Source organism: Helianthus annuus, chromosome 15, assembly GCF_002127325.2.
Source record: "Helianthus annuus cultivar XRQ/B chromosome 15, HanXRQr2.0-SUNRISE, whole genome shotgun sequence".
Taxonomy (NCBI): Eukaryota; Viridiplantae; Streptophyta; class Magnoliopsida; order Asterales; family Asteraceae; genus Helianthus; species Helianthus annuus.
In genome coordinates this window covers 14210305-14216304 of record NC_035447.2, presented here as the reverse complement: position 1 = coordinate 14216304, position 6000 = coordinate 14210305, and the positions used below count along the sequence as shown (strand labels likewise).

Here is a 6000-nt window from a genome sequence, read left to right as displayed (position 1 = left end):
TCCTGATGAAAATTTCCGCTGCCAAATTAGACAATAACGTGATACCACCGAAGCTGGCTCGCGGCCGCCCATTCCCGGGGATTAGGGATCGGGGGTTGCGACATGAACACATAGAGGTGCCTAAATGGAAGACATTCCTTCCTACCTCCTACATGACTTCTATGACACAAAGAGGTGTCTAAATGGAGATTCTAATCTCCTACCTCATGCTTGAACTATTGGACTTATTGATATATTACATAACCTAAATAATATCTATATATACTATTCAACATTCTAACCTTTGATGATGAACTTGTGTTCATTCGTCAAAGTACTAGACTTACACCATCTATGACCATACACTTGTTATGACTCTAATGGACCTTTGATCCATGAAATCCTACCAACTTTTTTGGAGTTTTAATAGTGTCAAGAACATGTGCTATGTGTACAAGATGATTACTTTTCATATACTTACTTTTCATGCGCTTTAAACTCCATACCCTTGGACCGAATGTATCCGTCTCTTAAAAATCCCAAACCGAACTTACTCAACCTCCTAAACTCAACAACTTCGTCAAATTGGATAATCGGAAAGCATATGCAATTTTGTGAGTACACTTGACCCATTTTCCCTTTTAAATACACTTTGGGTGGAACATGTTTTACTTGTTAAACCGCACAATTCACAAACATGCTTTTATTCATTCAATCCGTATACATGCCTTGTTAAGCTTAGGTTCATGCTAGAATACATACTACTGATTAACTCGGCTTTAACAATTATAGCGCTATAGGAGTAGCACACCACCCGACGGGGTTTTGTTAAGTCTTTATTCTTTAACGGTCTCTTTGCTTTTGTCACGGGGGATGCTAAATACTAGTGAACACTAGAGTTGACATATTGTTATGTATGATAGTTTGACCTTGTATACCAAATGCTATGTTGGATTGAAAATACCTACTACGCTTTTAAAACATGTTGCAGGTTTAGCGATGATGTTGGTGATGCATGGAACTTAGTAGGATGCTTAGATACACATTTAAATTTTGTATTCTTGATTATATTGTCATTTCTTGTATTTTAAGTTGTTGTTGTATTTGGTTTCAATCTTTGTAATTGACACTTTAGAAATGAAATTAAAATTTATTATTTAAATACTTGTCACAAATAGTGTTATGAAGTCTCTTGCAATCTATTTCGTCTCATTCCGATGTTTCCGCCATCGGTTGGGGTGTGACAAATGTTTATTTGAATTTATGCAATATATCATATCACTTTGTTTTAAGATTTGGTATTAATATTATAGATTATATAATTTTTTTAGTACTATGTAATATACGAAAAATATAGAAATGTGTAATTACAGTTTATTCCATGTTTTAAAAAGTGAACTATTTTTAGCTTAGCCTAAATTCATGGTTAACCACCCGCTATAACCTTTAAAACCGATAACCAAAACCGCCATAACCGATCGGTTATGGCCAGTGTTGTAAAAATCGCGACTAGGCGACGATTAGTCGGCGATTAATCGCTAGTCGTCCAGTTACTGAGTAATTTTTCTTAAATCGGTCCATTAACCGACTAGGTCCGACTAGGCACGACTAGGTCCGACTAGGCCAGCCAAAAGTCGACGATTCCAGCAAAAAACCTGTATATTCCGGCCAAAACCTCTAAATTCCGGTCAGTTTCCAACCAAATCATTTGAATTCCAACAATTAATCATGTATACTTAAATAAATGAGTTGAGTAAGATTTAAAACCTAGCTACTTAAAATATTTACCTATAAAAATGTATATATTTATACATAAAACTGAAAATTACATATAAAAAACCCGATCCGATTAATCCTGATTAATCCCGAGTAATCCCGAGTAGTCGCTAGTCCCCACTTCACCGGCCGACTAGCGACTAGCGAGTTCTCCAACCTTGGTTATGGTTATGATTATTCAGTAACCGACATCACGGTTATGGTTATAGTTTTAGGCCAAAACCGATCAAAACCGACCCATGCACACCCCTACATCGCATATACCTCCTTGCAATTTAGTTAAATTTTAGACAACTTTTAAACATGGCAAGTAAAAATTAGATAAAAAGGAACGAGCCATATAGGTTTTCTTCGTCAAACTATTCTTTCATATTTGTTGTATAGTTCCGCCAATAAAAAAGTTGAACAAAAAATGTTGGAATGTTAACCAACACAGGCATCTTCAAGGTCTTGTATAGATGAACGGAAGCAAAATTGAGATGCAAAATCTAAGGTTGCAGCTGATGTAAAAAAGATGTTAACCCATAAAAGTTTCAAAACAAAGCGTCTAAAATGGGCGAGAGATAAAATAACCATCAATAAACCTAACATGAAGGTTTAAACATTACAAAACTTGCATAAATGAATAGAAGCAAATTAGCATGCAAAATCTAAGATTATAACTGATGTAAAAATATGTTTAGGAATAAAATGATGCGAAAACTATCGTAAGCTACAGAGTCTTGTACTCGCAACCCTGTATCAGTTCCTAACTCTTTGTAACAATAAAAAAAACTAAATACATAACAGATAGGAAAGAAAGGTTTGCTAAAGCTAAAAGATGAAAAAAACACCTAATTTTATTTCTTCTTGAGTATCCTATGATTGAATTGTCTTCCGTCCCAGAGCACGTCGTTTCTTTTGAAAAAGAATGTAGTGATATCAATGTCATGAGATTATCAAATCAATTGTAGCATATTAAATTGGAATATGTTACATGTTCAGAACTTTATATGCATAAAAGTCTATCTTAAAACCAAGAAGTAAAATTTCCTAAATACAACCCTAACATATAGAAAAGGCGTGAATATACATCCAATAAGCCAATTAATATTATCAAGCTCCAATTCAAAATTCAGTCGATACTCCCTAATCCGCTTCGCATTCTGATCATTCCCTCTGGACCCTTCTTTCCTGCTCTATCAATGACAAAATCCTCCACGAAGCTCTCCAAGCACCGATCACATTTTTATACCCAACAGAACAAATTCCTCTCTTCCATAGTCAAATCCTCACCTATCTTTGCAACTTTCTTCATTGCTTCCACCATCTCTATCAATATCATGCATAATCAATTTAAAAAAAATCAAATTAATCAAATTAGTATTTTGTAGATGTCTCACAACTACAGAATAAAGATCCAATTCAACTATCGATTACATGGATTTGTGACCTTAACACCACCGTCGTCTGTCGCCGCCACTCGTCTCTTCATCGCTGATCTAGGTTTAGATCCCCAAATCACCATCTTCACTTTGTCGCCTGAAAGAAAAAATGACAGAGAGAGAGAGAGAGAGCCCCATAACTTTGTCGCTTGAAAGAAAAATTGACATAGAGAGAGCCCCATCATAACCTAACTACAAAGCTACAACAAAACTCATAATAGAAATTAAAGAACAAACAGCAACATAAAAGATCATTGTTCACACAAGTAGTTAAGCAGTTCCGTCTTCGGAACCAATATATCCATGGCAGGATTCAGCTCAAAAGTTCTGCATCTGATTCCAACAATCTACTATTTCAAATCTGCAATATCTCAGACATTCGAACTTGTAACCATGGAAGTATTAAGTTCTGGTCTTTGGAACCAGCAAAGAGATCGGTAATTCGTTTCTTAAATGATTCAGTTAAACTTTAATAATCAATCAAACAACTTAAAACACTTAAAAATAGAGTGAATCTACACTAATACCTAATATTACTATCAAAGACACAAACCTAGATCAACATTAAAACACTTAAAAATAGAGTGAATCTACATTAATACTTATAAGTATTATTACATTATAAGCATTACAAATCAATGGATGATAATATTGTCCATGTCTCCATGACTCCATCAATAATTCAATATAGTTATTACAAACTGTAAACAATAAAAAAATACCTTCCATTATGTGAAGAACCATATCAAGATGGATGTCAGAATGAATGGCAGCGTATCATTCCTCAGTTGTCTCATGGCGGTGGCCATTATACGAAGATCGACAATATCAAATATGAAGATCCCTGTAACATCTCAGTAAAAAACAAAGGATGCAGCAGAGCAAATGACAGTCAAATTGATCTGCTTGTGTTCATCTAAGAATAGCAAAACCATATAATCTTCTAGTTTTGAAAGCACTGATATCAAACGGTTTAAGAGCTCCGTTATTTGAAATCGAGCAGAGAGCACAACGGTGATGTGTGGTTACAAGAAAGAGAGGAATTAAGATTCGAAAATAGATATACACGACTTACCTGATCACTGCAACTCGTCCTCAGCATTTAATTTGGCTTTCAATCAATTTCTCCATAAAGACTGGTTGCTTTCAATCGCGATTGAAGATGAAGAAATCTTGGGGTCTGGAGATTGCAAAGAGTAGATTAGAGATCGATTAAAGCAAAAGAATGAAAAAATTGTCGGATTTCAACATCAAAGATAAAGATAAACATACCTGGATGATAATCTTTGTGTTTGAGATTTAGGGTTTTCTGAATGGCCCGTTATAAGGAGTGGGATTATTGTGATTGCAATTAAGATCGGAAGGAAACTGATTTCAACAATATGGAAAGTCCATCAATCTCTTATCAATTACAGGCAAGCAAAAAGAGGGATGAATGGTGTGGTGCAATCCCGCTCAATTTCTTTCAATAAGGGTTAACAGGATGGCAGGTGGCAATGAGTGGTTTAAGAAGATGCCATGTGGCCTCAGCTTGTTTTACTTTATTATAATTTATAGATATAGAAGATAAATTTGTATTTGTATTTGTTTTTAAGACCCTTAATTGTTTAATTTATTCACATTTAATTATGGATTTTTTAGAAGAGCTAATTTAAACACCTTTTAAACCTACATTTATTGTTTATTACGAGATTTGAATCAGTGGCGGACATAAGGCTTACCGGGGGGCAACCTCCACTACGGCTTGGCGCGGAAAAATTTGGAAAAATTTGACGTTTTTTCGATTTCGTTACGGCTTATTTATAAAACGTTACGGTTTATTTATAAAACGTTACGGCTTAGTTTCGTTTCTAGATCCGCCACTGATTTGAAGCCTTACCACTTGAGGAGAATAGCCTTTTCCAATACGTTGATGTATACCACTAGACGGAGAGCCCTTTAGTTAATTATGCATTCTTGAATTTTTTGAATCACCACCACCCATTGTCTATTGTTACCCACCATCACCCACCTAACAGAACACATATGACAATTGTGACAACGAGGCAATGGGGAGGCGGTAGTTAGCAATGACGGTTAGTAGGTGGTTGGTGGACTTTTATCATTTGCATAATCATTTGTATTAGGTATTAATAGATATTGATGTTCTTGCTCCGTAGTCTTAATAAAAGTAGATTTTTTTATTAACATTTTATCAATAGTTAGAAGTATAAGTATCAAGCCTCAACAAATAAGGAAAAAGTAACGAATCTTAGTTTAGTTTTCTCCACATATTACATATTCATGATGTGTAACTTTATATACACAATGAATAAATTAATAAAGGAGTTGATATATGTACTAAACTGTAGGTCCCTCTCGGAGGATGAGGTTCAACCTTAACCTTGCTATACTAACACACTAGCAAGTGCGGAATCCAAGCTAGTATGCAAACCGGGGTTAAACAAGCACAAACACAAACACACAAAGATTCACCGATTAACACCACTTGTATTAATGCGAATGAAAGGTTCCGGTTACAAGCACAATGTTTACAAATCAGTTTTGCAAACCCTCTAGTGTGTGTGTGTGTTCCTGGACAGAATGCTCTCAATATCTTTCTATCTCTCTGTGTGCATCTTACTATCTTGAACACACTGCATGGGTATATATATACCCAGCACAGCAGGTCTGGTCGAAGGATCATGCAGAATGACCGAAAGATCATCTGTCGATTACAAAGCCATCGAAGGATCCACATATACTTCGAAGGATGGCATATCCTTCGAAGTCCATCTGTATTCTTCGTGGTATATCTTTCGAGCTCATCGAAGGATAGAAA

General features: G+C 35.4%; 1 long non-coding RNA gene across 1 annotated transcript; it reads right to left on the bottom strand.

The window, feature by feature from the left end:
- Nucleotides 1-3752: 3752 nt before the first annotated feature.
- LOC118487382 lies at nucleotides 3753-4633 on the bottom strand. The gene is made up of 2 exons (XR_004881694.1): nucleotides 4452-4633; nucleotides 3753-4359 (listed from the first exon to the last, which is right to left on the bottom strand). It is a non-coding gene; the product is annotated as an uncharacterized LOC118487382 (long non-coding RNA).
- Between the last annotated feature and the right edge of the window lie 1367 nt (nucleotides 4634-6000).